Source organism: Rhinolophus sinicus, chromosome 14, assembly GCF_057876585.1.
Source record: "Rhinolophus sinicus isolate RSI-liver-muscle chromosome 14, RSI-T2T, whole genome shotgun sequence".
In the NCBI taxonomy this organism is placed as follows: Eukaryota; Metazoa; Chordata; class Mammalia; order Chiroptera; family Rhinolophidae; genus Rhinolophus; species Rhinolophus sinicus.
The window spans coordinates 144,258,682-144,274,404 of record NC_142514.1 but is presented as its reverse complement, the minus strand read 5'-3'; the positions used below and the strand labels follow the sequence as shown (position 1 = coordinate 144,274,404).

The following is a 15,723-nucleotide window of genomic DNA, read 5'->3' as shown; positions in this document are numbered from 1 at the left end:
TGCTGCTGGGAACTGAAGACAGAATAGATGGGTACAGGATGACTTCAGAACCTGGCAGGAAGAAAAGGACTGCTCGAATCCAGGGCGGCATTGTGTCTCTCGGTCTCCAGAGAAGTGGAGCCCTGGCAGTGCCGGTCAGGTTCTCCTTGCTGGGCAGTGGAAGGCAGTAGCATCTGCTGGCACTGGGCCCTTTCACGGCAGGTCTGTAGGGCAGGCTGCTGCTAAGCAAGTGTGCAATCACTTCTTCCCAGCCAAAAGCCTACGATGCTGCACTTGTAGTGAACAGCTTTGTCCGCTGACATACACAGTCACTGATCAAGGTTACTGAGCCAGACTTGTTCCTGGTGTCCACTGTCTCAAGGATGCAGAGACATCATCACTGCCCAAGGAATGAAACTAATTTTCTTTTTAACCCTCAGCTAAGGAATGGTGTAGGTTTTATTTTAAGCTCTGAAACCTAGAAAGATACTTCCCATCTGAGGATAAAGCTGCTACTCTCCTGATATGTACTGTTCTTCATGAGGCCAACATCAACAGCTTCAAGGTGAACTTCTGACATCTCTCTCCCACTCCAGGGACCCTTAAGTAGGTCTCCCCATTATAAGAAAAATAATAGCTAACCTTCGTCGAACACTAATTAAGGGCCAAACACAATGCTATGTTATTTACATGATTATTTTATTTAATTTTCAAAGCAACTCTAGGGTATAAGTACTACTATTATTCCCATTTCACAAATGAGAAGACAAAGACTTTAAATAGCTAAGTCATGTGTCCTAATTCAAGTGATCACACAGGGTTTTTAACTTAGATCAGTCTGAATCCAATCCATACTCTGTCACTAGCTAGATGGTGAAGAGCTTAAATCCTCCAAAATTGCACTTGATTCAATAAATAAAGAGATGCAGTTGACAAAGTTTGAAATCAAGGATGAAATAACACCTCTAGCCTTTCCTAGCCCCCACCTCCCTCTCAGCAGCCTGTGAGTAGGTGTGGACAGCTAGTATCACCACACCCACATTACTCAATAACATTAAAACAATCGAACTAGTTTTCTAGAGTTACAGATTGGCTCCAGAAATACAGGCAGATAGCCGTCTTCCACAGCAACCTTCCATCCCCTGGTCTGACTGAACCTGAAGAAGACCTAGGATTCGTATTGGTGAGTGTGCTCTTCCCTCAGGGGCTCACGGTGGAGTTAGCTTCCCTTTTCCCCATGTGGGAGAAGGCAGCGCATGTGATTTAGAATCTGGGAGGCCCCAGGCCTCTTTTTCTCTTGTAGTACATGAGAAAGTCTTCATGTTACTTGTCTTTGCTCTCCTTTTTCCGTCCATTCCCGTCCCTTACCTTTCCTTCCCTCCTTTCTCTTCCATTGCTCTCTCTCTCTCTCTCTCTCTCTCTCTCTCTCTCTCTCTCTCTCTCTCTCTCTCAGCGTAATCATTTTCTATTGCTCTGTTTTGATTTTTCTCTGCCTTGCTCATGCCACTCTTTGCTTTGTGTCTCTGTCTTTGTCTTACACTTTGGTAAGGTCCTGCTTTAAATACATGGTTCAGGTCTCTGTTCAAATTTAGGAACCCAGAGAGAGAGTCCTCATCAGGGACTCCAAGGCTGAACTGTGTCTCGTAATATGAACACACCAAAGACCAAAGTACAACTGCAACTTGGGTCAGCCTGAACTCAGTGGGGGCTAGTCAGCGGAGGTCTTTGGACAGGCTCAGAGACTGGGTTGGACTCAGGGCTCAGCCACTAACATGTTGCATAAAACAAGCTAATCACAGACTACCTCTAGTCCTAGGTTTCTTATCTGTGAAATGGAAGGTGGGCTAGACAGCCCCTCGGGTAATTTCCCATGAAAGTCAAAATCTCCCATAGATTGTGTAAGAACTCTTCTATCAACTCACTGAAGCCGGGGCCCACTTTTGGCTGTCATTTTCACTGGATCTGGGCAAAACTGGCTACTGTTCCCATTATGTTCACCACATCCTCTACCTTATCTATTTTTGTCCTAAAACACATAAGCAAATCAAGCCTGTGCCCCAGTCCTCCAACCAACACGGAACACTTGAGAAATGGGATTTTTGTCTTACTAGTCTCTGAATCTGCAACATTCAGTGCCTGGTATATACCAGATGCTTAAAATCAGCTTTTTATACAATTTGTGGGCTCCAATACCACACTATAAAATAATTGCATTCAAGCTTAATCATATTCATGCCATGAAAATGTCTGCCATTTTGATAAATCTCTTAAGGACAGGAAAGGTATCCCATTTCTCTTTTAGTCTCTATCATCTGCCATAGCACCATAATATATGCTCAATAAATGCTTATTGAAAAAAATAGAATAGTGAATATTCCTCCTTGGCAGAGCCTATCTAGGGCACCTCACAGCCTGGGAAACTAAGGTGGCAGTGGTGGGGGGAAGGGGTCAGAAAAGAATCTATTTGCCACCAGCATGAACATTAAATACAGTGGTATTTTAATATTTAATAGCTGATAAGATTATCTCACAGCCTAACAGCTGAATATCAGCCCTGCATAAATAGGACACTTGGCCTACTAACCTTCTCTCTTAACATATTTTCCTTGAGTGATTTCATCTATTTTTTATGGTTTTGACTGTTATCTACATGCTGACGATCCCTGAATCTAAATCTTCACCTCAGACAAGTTTCTGAAATGCAGGACTGTGTAACCAGCTTACAGCAGGCATCTCCACCAGGAGGCTGATGTGGGAGTTAAGGGCAGTGGTTCTAGAACCAGGCTTCATAGAACCTTGAACAAGTTACACCTCTGATTCATAATCTATAAAATACTGATGTAATAGTATTACCTCCTATGGTTGTTACAAGTAATAAATTAAACAATACATATAAATTACTAAGAAGAGTGTCTGGAAAATACAAAGCAATCATGTTAACCATTGTATTAATATCAAACTCATTGTATCAAAATACCCCCAACTCTGCCCTATACCTTACAGTTTCCCATCTCAGTAAATTATTCAATTAAGTCTAAACCTAGGAATCACCTCCAAGACCTCCATTGCCACACACAAAAAATAATAAATCCTGCTATTTTAAACTTTTAGTAGGTTTGGTTCTATAATTTTTCCTTTGTCCCTCCTAACTGTTAGGCATGACTGGAGAAATGAGTCGTGGGAGACCAAAATTGGTCTATTAGAATTTATTTGGCATGTTGAGTTGCAGGAGGTCAGGCTAGAAAAGATTATAACGTCCCAGAGCAAAAAGGGGTGTCGAGTTTTATAGGAGGGGTTAAATGAGGTTGTTCCCCCTTCAGTGCTTCAGGGGGCTTTCGTTGCATTGTCTCTAGCAACCAGGGGTTTTGGGGCATGACCAAGCCCTCCAGCTTCACACCCTGGCCCCCAGGCCCCCATCTTGATCGCCCATGTTCACCCAGGCCCACTGGTCACAAGCCCCTAGGAGACAAAGTACAAAGCAAGACAGGAAAGATGGTTTCTACATTCCAGGTGGCTTCTCCAGACCTAAGGCAAACACAAGCTGGCAGGTACAAGGTATAAAGCAAGACAAGATGGCTTTTAGGATAAGAAGTTTCCTGTTCCTGGCCTAAATGTGTCTTAACACTAACACAATTCTACATCTGCTACCTCTGACCCTCATTATCGTCTAGTTGGATCAAAACTTTAGTGTTCTCCCTCTCAATCTCTCTCCCCCCACATCCTCTCCCTTCCAATTTTTTCTTTCCTTCTATGATAGACTGAATAATGCCTCTTCCCAAAATATATCCATGTCCTAATCCCTGGAACCTGTAAACTTTGCCTTATAAGGCAAAAGGTACTTGGCAATAATGGTGATTAAGGATTTGGGGCTGGGGAGATTATCCTGAATTAGCCAAGAAGGCCCTAAATGTAATCACATAGGGAGAGGCATAGCTTTCACTACAGAAGAGGAGAAAATAATGTGACCATAGAAATAGAAACTGGAATGATGAGGCCACAAGCCACGGAGTGCTGGCAGAAGGTACAAGAGGTAAGGAACAGATTCTCCCCTGGAGCAGGTTCCAGAAGGACCAGACCTGCTAGCAACAAAATTTTAGCACCATAAGACCCATTGCAAACTTCTGGTCTCCAAAACTACATGACAATAAATTTTTGCTGCTTTAAGTACTAAGTTTATGGTTTTTTTGTTTTTTTTATAGCAGCAATGGGAAGCAAATATAATCTCCTTCATCAAAAATGTCTTCGTCCCTACTGTATCATTCCTATCAAATGAGTCGGCATTATCAATACCTAAAACAAACACATACACTAAACTTCTGTAAACATATGGTCCATTCCTCTGATAGTCCCTTTCCTCTACTATATGAAGAGCAAAAAATATTTAAAAATTACATTGACTCCACCTCCCCATCATAAATTCTTTCGTTACCCATTTCTATTGGGCTTTTCCCTCCAACCATGGGGAGGGCTTTTATCAAGGTCATCAGTGACTCTAATCTTAGAAGACAAATGATCAGTTTTCTATGCTTAGCCTCCTAACCTATCAGAAGCATTTAACATGGTTAACCACACCTTCTTTTTTGACACACTTCCTTCTCCAGGCTTCAGGGGTCTCAAATGTGTCTCAGCCCTCATCTCCTCCTCCCTGGATGTTTCTTTTTAGTCTTACTTACCTCTCTTCTAAATGTTGGGATGTTGCTCGCCTCCAGGGACCTTCTTTCTTCTCTATTTATGCTTTCTCCCTAACGAAGCTTAATAGTCCCATGCATTTAAGTCTCTAATCAATGGCTCCAAATTGGACCCATCCCTTAAAATTTATGCCCCACTTTAGCTTACTTACCACCTCCATTTACCTGTCTAATTAGTATTACAAATTAAATATGACCTTCTCCCTATTTCAAGCAATAAACTTTTACCATCTCAGAGCATGACAGCCTCACCAACCCACTTGCTCAGGTCAAAATCCTAGAAATCATCTGTATTAATTTTAATCACTCCACAATGAATTAGCATAAAACTTAGCAGCTTAAAACACCACCAGTTTATTACTTTACAGTTTCTATGGGTAAGGAGTTCAGGTTTAAGTTAGCTAGGTCTTTTGCTCAAGATCTCAAAAGGCTGCAATCAGTGTGTCGGCCATCCTGCATTTCTCATCTGGAGCTCGGGGTCCTCTTCCAAGTTCATTTTGGTTGTTAGCAGAATTCAACTTCTTACAGATGTAGGACTGAGGTCTCCATTTTCTTACTGGCTATTATCAGCCCTCGGTCCCTAGGTATATGGCCCACACAGGCAGTTTGCCACAAGCTCCCTTCCAGACCAGCAGGAACACACATGCTGCTGCTTCGTGTGTCTTTTCAGAGCTTACCTGATTAACTCAGGCCCATCCATGATATCCTCCCTTTTGCCACATGAGATAAAGTAACCACAAAAGTGATATTCCATCACATTTACAGGTTCTGCCCACACTAAAGGGAAAAGGATTACACAGGGCATGTATACCGGAAGGGGGTGGGGTGGGAATCTGAGACTCCTGCCTACTATGTATCATCCTTGAGTTTTCACTTTCCTTCACAACCATAATGAATCTATCAATAACCTCAGTTGGGATTATGCCTAGGAGATAAACCCTGAATATGACCAATGCTCATTATCTTTTGAGCTAAAACCTTAGTCCCAGTCACCATCTTCTTGAGACCATTCTAACAGTGTCTTAACAGTTACCACTGCTTCCTTCCTGGTAAGTCCTATTCTCCATCCTCATCCAGGAGACACAGTGATCTTCCTAAAGTTCAACCAGATAACGTCATTCCCTTGTTTAAAATGTTAAAATGCTGTAAGTGCTTTTTTGTTAGAAAACAAATGAGATAAAATGTGCCAAGTAACCTGCCCAGGATGTAAAGGATGCTCAATACATATTGGTGGCCATTTAATTAATAGTGTTTTCTAACAAAGGAAAATAATTGAAGTCCAAAGATAAGTATAATAACAAGACAAAACAGAAGGGTCACAAGAGTTGTGAGAGTTGAAAGTTAGGTAGCATAACATCTTTTAGGGAAAACCAAAACTGACCTTGGAAAGGAAATGGTATTTTATAGTAACTTCAAGAATAGGCAGGACTTTGATGGAGAGAGATGAGACAGCATGGTGAAGACAGTGGTATTGCTTATATGGTGGTGATGATAATGGCATTAGCCTCAAATACTTGCATACCTAGAAAAGTTATTTTTCAGGATAGCGCAAAGTACTGACTAAAAGGAGTGAGAAGCATAGAAAAAGGGTGAGGATTGTATAGTTATAAAGGAATCAGAAAGGTGATTTTCCATACTACTTTTATTTGTCCCAATTTTCATATGCAAATTGAATCTCCTAAAATACCTCCCAATCCACCCAATACACACAAGTAATGGAAGCATAAATGTCTTCAATTCTCTTTTAAACTTTCCTTTGCTGTCACTGCCCATAATGCACTTACTTTTTTTTTATAACTACTGAAAAACAACACATCTACCTTTTCCCTCCTGCTTTCAGCATAACACAAACCTCCATAAGACCTCTTCCCCATCCCATTCCCCAAAAACAGACATCATCTAATAGAGAATCTAGGGAATTCAAGGTCAAGCAGTGGAACAGAATTGTGGGTAGAGGGATGGCAAGGTAAGAAGCCCCAAAGCTGTAAGGAATATCCTATATGTAAGAATAGCTATTGCCAGCACATATTTGGGGACTCAAGGTTCTTTGTGCGGTTTTTTTTGCTTGTTTGTTTGTTTGTTTGTTTTGTTTTTGTTTTGTTTTTTTCAAGAAGACAGTCTCTGATCACCCCTCCACTTCTTTCTCTCACTTTCCTCAAACCATTTGCCTCATATCTATTTCCCACCATTCCTGGGATTATCCATAACCATCTCTCCATTTCAGGTCAGTAACTACAGGGTCATCAGTTTCCCGGCTTGAGCTGCACAGGATGGAAAGCAATTTGAAGACGCTTGTTCTTAACATCCTTGAGAACTTTTTAGATGAGGATTTGGTAAAGCTCAAGTTCCAACTCACAAACATATCTCTTGCCGAGGGATACAACTACATTCCTCGGGGCACTCTCGAACAAGCACCCCGAGTGAGGCTTGCTGACCTACTGATACAGTACTATGGGGAAGAATACGCCAAGACTGTGACTCAGGAGGTCCTGAAAGCCATAGACCAGCGCAACCTAGCAGAGAAGCTCTGTCAGTCAGTGGGGAAATGTGAGTCCACACCTGACCTACCCCTCTCTTTGCTGAACATGGCTCAAGACTTTCCGTGAAATTTTCATAGGTTAATTAATTCAATATACACATTAACAATATGAAATATAAAAAGAACTGTGTGTCATGGTGCTTTTAAAAATTATTTGTTGAGCTAAAATTCACATCTAAAATTCCAACATAATTCCTACCTCTCAGCCATGCCTGAGTTCGATTCTGATGCTTGTTCTGTCTCTTCAAAATGTGCTTTTTGTTGTTCACGATGCCTTGTAACTTGTTGAAGCTGTGCCTGTACTGGGTAAAAGAAACTGAGGTAAATAGGCTTTTAGCGTGAGGTTTAATATTTATCTGGCTAGGAGTTAGGCTGTGCTTACTGTTTGCTGTAGCTGTGGTGTCAGAGGCTAAAATTTCCTCTGGTGTCCTTGCTTTTGTTCCCCAATGTCTTTGGGTTTCCATCTGAGATATGCAATTCTTTCCATTGTATTCCCTTGTCACTGTACAGGAACCCTATTGATGTGGGGGTAAAGTAGGGAGAGGGGAAGTATTCTACAGTCCAATGATTAGGTCTCAGTCATTTAGTGAGCCTGTGCCACTGGGCTGTGACCTTCATAGTCTTATCTCCTTTCCATTAATCAAGGTCCAGCTGAAGTGCTACCTGAGGAAGCTATTCATTTTTCCACCTCAACTGAAAGTACTAGCTTTTTCATCTAAATTCACTGAGTGTGTTGTTCCCTTCAGTTTTTACTTTATCTCATGTTTTTATAACTGTCAAAATAATATGTGCTCTATAGACATTGAGTATAATTTGAAAGAAAAGAAAAAGCATTAGTCATGACCTCACCAACAGACTCACACAACAAACAATGTGACATATGGTATCACACTCTGTATGATAAAATTTTCTTCACCTAGATTGTACTCTATGTATAGTTTTATACCATTAGTGGAGTTTTTTGGTTTAAAACAGATAAAAAGCATTTCCCATAGTATTAAACAATAATTCTTAAGTACTATTTTAAATGACTACATATTTTCCCATCTTGCTGGTGGTCTGTAAATAATTTTGCCAAAAGGCCTTTTCAGACATTCTGGTGTTTCCAAAATAACATTATGCATAATGTTTGAAAAGTATCTTCATGATAGATCTTGGTGTTCATTTTATTTCATTCCCTTAAATTTCTAAAATTGAAATGAGTCAAGTAATATTCTACAACTACTGTACTAACATAGTCAGATACAGTGTGAGCATGGTCCTCTTACTATACTCTCAGCAACATGAAATATACTCATTTTTACAGTTTAATTCATCGGGGAGAGTTTTATCACTCTAAAATTTTTTTAATATATATATTTTCACTTTTTTAACAAAATTATTCATGAATATAGTTAAAAAGTAAAGCATACAGAATATTACCTTGTCCCTTTTCTCACAAAATAACCCTTCTGAACTCAATTTTTCTTTTGGTGATGACTGCCATATTTCTAAATAGCATGGTTTTGCCACACTTCCATGGGTTTATAAATATTACGTCCATTAGTTTATCAATATCAACATCATTATCAGTATAATTCATTGCTTTCCTGCAATAATAGGCAAGCCTCTTGCTCAATTATGCCACCTCTGGCTTCCCCCATCACTCTCTTTCTGATAGATTTATAGCGGTATTTTTGTTTACATACAGGTTACATTGGACTTTTATTTTTTACACTTTTTAATTTGGTCCATTATAGAAGCAGTATCTCATAACTCCCACAAATATTTTTACTTTTACTTTTACATGGTCAAAGTTCAAATTTTTTACTTTCTGTCTTAGAACTATGATGAAAATCTTTCAACTTTTTTTATAGTTTATTTCTAAAAGTTCAAAATCAATCATTTACACTATTATACAGATGTAAATTTTAGTCATAACAAAATCAAGTAGAGTTCAATTATTACATTTTATTTTGTTTTTGCTTTCACAAAAATATTTCATTACCATTTTTTTTTTGCATTGTGCATCTTTATCACATCCTATGTCCTTCCAATATCTTACATATCTTTTCAAATTAATGGAATCCTCTATTCCCCCATTTATTTCTTAGATAATTTCCTTCTGGAGCCTTCCTAAGAAAGGGTATATGGATGGCAAACTTCCTAGGTTGTTACATTCTGAAAATAACTTTAGTGTCTTCTCAAACTTGAAGGGATCTGGACTTGATTTAGGGTTCTGTGTTGAAAATCTTTTTTAGCTCATTATTTTTTAAAGAAATACCTAATTGTCTTCTGTTATTGATGATGAGTCTGATGCCAACCTGATTATCATTCTTTTGTGACTGGTCTGTTGACCACCCCACCCGTTTCCTCAGATGATATTAGTGTCTTGTGTTTGTTGTTCTAAAATGTGTAGTGAGATAGACGGCTTTTCTTCCTATTTCTTATGCTGGAAATGTCACAGGCCTTTTTATCATGAAGACTAGTGTCCTTTAGTTCTAACACTACTTCTGATGATGAAGTTTCACAGTCCTAGCAACAGACTGGTCTCCTTAGCTACAAAATATGCCCACAAACCTGTTCATTCTGACCCTCCAACCTCAGTTATTAGCTGGATGCTAATCTCATCAGCCTTACTCTCTCATGTTGTTCCAAGGGTTGATTATGAGATGAACTATCGGGAGTGGTGAAGTAGGGTATTCAGGAATAATCTCTGAACAGCTAGAAATATGATAAACAGTGTGCTCAATATTTGGGAGTGATATGAAATAAACATTTGACTGCTTTGAATCACTTCTAACAACAAAAAATGTCATCCTCAGGGAAGTCGCTTTTGTGAAAGTTGTTTACAGTTTTATTTGGATTTTCTTTCTCCACAAATTTGAAAATATGGAGATGGAGAGAAACAATTATTGAGAGCCATCACACCCCTCTCCACTCTCACCATACCCCCGAATCAATGTGCTAGATTTCTGTATAAATAGAAACCTGTTTATCAGCAATACCCCAGTTACCGTGCCCCTTATTTCATCACTATTCTTTTCGTTTCACTTTTGTACCCCATACCTCAGCCCATGAGACAATTACTCTTATTTCCTGATCATTTCCATAACATAAAATACCTGTATCTTTTCTTGGGTCACACGTGGGAAACAGACACTAATGTTGAACTTATTGATGTTAAACTCTTGGCACCAAACCAGTAGCTGCAGGTAGAGAAGGGGCTAAGCCTCAGCAACAATGCAATTCTGACTCCATATTTTAATAATCATGAGAATAATATACATTATTTTCCCTCCAAAGCTGGATCTTCCACTGATAAAGGTGAAAAAAAATAGAAAGAGGAAGACAGAGAATAAAGCAGGACTAGATGAAGATAAACAGCAACCACCAATGAAACAGGTTTGTAATTGCCCCTGGGGTAGATATATCTGCCCTGGAACAGAGTGGAGTGTCCAGGCCACAGATGCTCAACCTCTCAGAGGCTTACTGGCTTCTATATCCTAGGGTATAGCACGGTCATTCCATGTTTAAACCGACGAGACTGCAAGATGAACAAGAAGATCCCAGAGGCCAGGCTACGACTCCTGTCACTCCTGTCTGACCACAGGCATATTGCTCAATTTTTATGAGACATTCTTCTCCAAAATGGAAATAATAATAGTAATGGTGGGCATCATGAAATAGATATTTACTAAGTATAAAGCAGTTCATTTCCCTGTCAGTTTTCCTCATTAGCTTCTTTTTCTGCTTGCCTACACTAGATTATTTTCTGTTTCCTGTACATACCCAACTTTCAGACATCTTTGCCTTGGCTTTTCTGTTCTCATTATATAGAATACCCCCACCCATCTCCTCTTTTGCCTGAGAAAATCCTATTCATTCAGTAATATCGCATGTGCAAAGTGATAAACACAATATCTCCCTTGTAGTAGTTTCCTTTCTATTTCTTTTTAAATTAAATTCTCCTCCTATCTCCCTTCCATGAATATGTTACATCAGTTTGGTAAAGTCTTTCCTCACTTTGCCTCCCAAGAAGATCTAATCACTTCTTCAAACATGTTGCCAATGCATATCGAACTTGCCACCATTTATTTATGTCTTGCAGTATAGTACAGTATAATCAACTACTTACTTATTTATATGTCTCTCGTAGTTAAGTTTTAAGCTCATCAGTGTGGGAGTCTGTATTATACTTCATCTCTTACTCAGCCCATTACCTAGAACATAGAAGGACTCAATTTAATTTTGGAAAACTACTGAATATATTCACAAATGCATAATGTAAACTGAAGTTTCTTTGTCCTAGAGAGATAACAGTCATTATCATTATTTCTGGTTCTTTCTAGAAATTAAAATATTTCTTTAACAAAAAGAAAACACCCAATGAATCTGCTTCTCGTCCCAAAGATCCACCATCAAGGAATAATGAGAAATATCAACACTTTCTTGACTTCATCAGGCGGATTAATCTGGAAATTTATTATCCCAAGAAGATGACCAAAGTCAATACTCTTTTGATAAACAAGACCTCCCTCCATGGCACTCAACCAAGAACTGAAGGGGAGCTACCATTTTGTTTTCTAGAGAAACTTTTGGTATTAGATTATCATTTCCGATACCTAATTTACAGAGGCAATATAGATACAGTATCTACTGTGTCTCAGGCACAGAGAACCACAGACCTAGAAAGAACATTTGAGGAATTTTTCATTATCAAGAAAACACAATCAACTACAAAACAAACTTGCATCCACCCAATGGACATACAAATGGCAATTTTTCACTGTGCAGATGACTTTACAAGACAGTATGTTTTAACAAAACTTTCCATTTGTCAATTTGCTCTCCCACTTTTGGTGCCAAATCCTTATGATTCCTCCATTGAATTTCCTCTTTGGTCTCTCAAGCAAATCAGGAGAAGCTGGAGAGAGGTGACAAAAATAGGATGGGAGAAAAAAATTAAGAATTATAATAACCAGCTGATCAGTTGGCAACCTACACACATTGTATCTTTCATAAGAGTTGGAAATTATGTCTCTACTTCCAAATCACAGATTTTGAATTCACTCCTGAGTAAAGGCAAACATGACCATTTTTTCCACCATCATTCTAGGGAAGACAATAATAGATGTCTATTGATAGAAGGTATGGTGGAAATCTGCTGGTTCTGCCCTGGTGGAAGAGCTGAGGACAGATTTGAAAACTGTATTGCCTTCACCAATCTCCATGGAAATGCTGAAGTACACGAGAAGCAAGTTAGGTTTCTCCAAGAGGTATCCTCAATCACTATCATCCTCTTGTCAACTTCGGATTTTGATGAAAGGAATAGTTCCCTTCTATTTAAACTTTGGAATTCACCCAAACCTCTCATCTGTTTATTTGAAAATGTAGAAAATATTATGGATGAGCATTCTGCTCACAAAGTGAGAATTGGGATCAAGAACTTAAATAAGATAGAATTAGCTGATAAAATCACTACTACAATAACACAGTTGCTGAAGAAGTCAGCATCTCCTTCTACTTTGAGTAACTGGGCCGACATTGCTAGGAAGTATGAATTTATTATTGATGAGGATCAAACAAACTGCCAAGAAGCAAGGAAAAAATTAGACATCCTTATGGACATCTTGAGAAAAGTGAAATTATCTGAGATAAAGGAAAAGTTACTACCTCTTCAGGGAGGGCTATGGCATGATTGGTGTAAGAAGGACAAGGAACTCCATCAGCTGAGAGAAAAAGGAAACAGGAGCATTGAAGAATACAAGAATGAGATTGAGAATGAAAAGCAGAAAATACGCTGTGGACAGTATCACAAAGTTATTAACCTTAGTGACCTGATGAAGTCTCTGGTTGAAGGTCTTCAATCACACCCAGAGACCCACACAGAGCTCTACTTTCTGCAGGGGCTGAGTTTGTTAATGGACCAACTAATCATCAGAGAGTTAGAAAAGGCACACCAGAGGCACAGTTCCCTCTTGGCTCAGGTACAAACAGAGAAGCAGAAGCAGTCAAAGAGAGACTCCCTCAGACACTGGGAGGCTGACCTACAAGCTGTTTCCAAAGAGATCAGTGACGCCACCCTGGGAGCTGAGCATCTCCTGAGAGAGGTGGGCCAGATCTATGAGGCTCTGGAAAAAGCTTCCTCCCAAACAAATACATTATTTCTCTCCCTTCCCCAACTGGCTGCTGATCTGATGCTATCTGGTGTGCCCATTGAGCTGATGGATGGAGATGCATCTTATGTGCCCCTGAGGTGGATGGCAGCTATTTTGGACAACGTCTCTGAGAAAATTGGAGACGAATGGGTGTTTGTTCTCTCTGTTTTTGGCCTGCAGATCTCAGGGAAGTCCACTCTGTTGAATGCATTGTTTGGGCTGCAGTTCAGCTTCAGTGCTGGGAGGTGTACCCGGGGGGCCTACATGCAGCTCGTGAAAGTGGAAGAGATGCTCAGGGAACAGTTGGGCTTTGATTTGGTGCTTGTTGTGGACACAGAAGGACTTCGGGCCTCAGAGCTCATTAACAAAGCACAGAATGAGGAAAATGAGATGACATTTGGCTCGAAAACTTTATCATTGGGCTCGAAAACTTAATTCTAATCAATATTTTGGGTAAAGATGTATCAGAAATACAAGATACTCTGCAAATAGACATTCATGCCTTTCTCAGGATGAAACTACTGAATAGCTCCCCAAGGTGCCTGTTTGTTCATCAGAACATAGAAGAAATTACAGATATAAATCACAGTATGAAAGGCAAAAATGGCTGCAAGAGGGGCTGGATGAAATACTTGCTGAAGCCAAACATGAACAGTGCTCAGATGTATCTCACTTCAGTGATGTCATTATGTCTGATGTCAAGACCCACATCCATTACTTTGCTCACCTCTGGGAAGGTTCTGCTCCAATGGCCCCTCCTAATCCCTGCTTTAGCCACAATGTTCAGGAGCTGAAAAGCAGGATTCTTGAGCATGCCAAGGAAGAATCCAGGGGATGTATTTTGAAGCTATCAGAGCTTAAAGTCTAGATACTGGATTTATGGAAGGCCTTAGTGAATGAGAATTTCATTTTCAAGTTCGAAAACACCAAGGAGGCCATGGCTATTAATAAACTAGAGACCATATACAACAGCTGGACCTGGGAAGTGAGACGTGCTGGACTTGCAGAATCAGCTGACCAACCAGATCCAGAAGGGAGAAGTTGAGGAGATCAAGAGAAACTCAATTGACAGTAGAGTTGCAGAAAAACATAAAACCATTAAGCAAAAATTTGAAAGGTCCTTTCGAGAAGACCGAGATAGAGATATCTTGGCTCAGTGGAAAGGAAGATTTGAAGATGATTTGAAGAATCTTAAAGCGGAGCTTTTGTAGAAACTATGAGAAAATGTGAGGATCTAATTATTGGAAAGAAAATACAAGACCTTTTTAAGGAGCAAAAAGTAAAATTTGAAAAAATCAGAGAGCTAGCTGAGTCCCCCAGGGGGAAAGAGCTACATGATAAGGAGCTGCAAGATTTGTTCAACGAGATCTGGTCAGAGAACATCTCCATTCTATTGCCTCCCACACTCCCATCTGCTGAGGGGCCCGATATCGATATTAAGCTAGAGAACATTCTCCTAGAGCATTTTAAACAGCATCCCAATATTGTGAACATAATTAGGTATCGTGATACAAAGAAAACATTTTCTATCAATTTTTCTAAACATGTTATCACCTCTCAAAAGTTCCAAGTATATGGACCCTCTGTAGAACAGTTCGAAAAAGATATCATAAACAAGACGACAACTCAAATTATGAAACTAGTTATGGAAATCATACACAGCAGGGAACACCAGAAAGAGGGTTACAATTCTAGTTACCTCCATGAAATTCTGCAAGTGATCCATACTGAGGCTGAGGCTGCATCTCAAGGAGTCAGATTCATACTGACAAACAGATACAAACTAGAACTTGCCTTAAAGCTATTCCGAGAGGCAGCAAACGGTTTTAAAAAGATGTGCATTGCATTCAAGAAAGCAAACAACCCTGTCCTGTACCAAGAAAGTAAAAGAAATGAGTTTTTTACAAATTTTAAGTTGTCCTACAAAAACTGCCAAAACACTGACTGACTTCCTTTGATGCAAAGAGTTTCTGGTACCTTGTGAATTGGAATAAAGACTCAAAAAGCTTGTCACTTCATCACCTAGTTTTTTTCTTCCTCTGCTGCATTGCTTTTTGTAATGAGTATTTTTTTTTGCAGCCAGAAAATGAAACCCAACCAATTAAATGTTATAGTTTGCATCTTGTCCGGGAGTTTTAGAATTAGTGTATGTTTCTGTAAACAAACCTCCAAACTAGTGTTTTGCAAAAATTTAAATAAATAGAAATAACTCAAACATGTAATTCACTTTTTTGATTAACCAACATCTGAAGTAATAAAAAATTATAGAGCAAAGAAAAAGAAAAAGAAAAAAAAAATTAAGAACCAAGTACATATGGGACTTCTTTTCTCCTTCCCTTCCTCGTTCTCTACTTCCTTCCATGATATATTCCTTCCT

General features: G+C 39.3%; 2 protein-coding genes and 1 pseudogene across 2 annotated transcripts in view; 1 reads left to right on the top strand and 2 right to left on the bottom strand.

The window, feature by feature from the left end:
• Nucleotides 1-7,501, bottom strand: part of LOC148755852 (olfactory receptor 2D3-like) — a 35,199-nt gene extending 27,698 nt beyond the window's left edge. The window contains exon 1 of the mRNA XM_088791618.1: nucleotides 7,406-7,501. The gene's annotated coding sequence lies outside the window, so the exon portion shown is untranslated. The remainder of the gene's footprint in view (nucleotides 1-7,405) is intronic.
• The window catches only part of LOC109445589 (olfactory receptor 2AG2-like), a 47,968-nt gene extending 36,622 nt beyond the window's left edge, over nucleotides 1-11,346 (bottom strand). Inside the window, exons 1-2 of the mRNA XM_088791617.1 lie at nucleotides 11,324-11,346; nucleotides 7,406-7,508 (exon numbers count right to left, since the gene is read on the bottom strand). The gene's annotated coding sequence lies outside the window, so the exon portion shown is untranslated. The remainder of the gene's footprint in view (nucleotides 1-7,405; nucleotides 7,509-11,323) is intronic.
• On the top strand, nucleotides 6,938-15,294 carry LOC148755851 (interferon-induced very large GTPase 1-like; annotated as a pseudogene).
• Nucleotides 15,295-15,723: the final 429 nt, after the last annotated feature.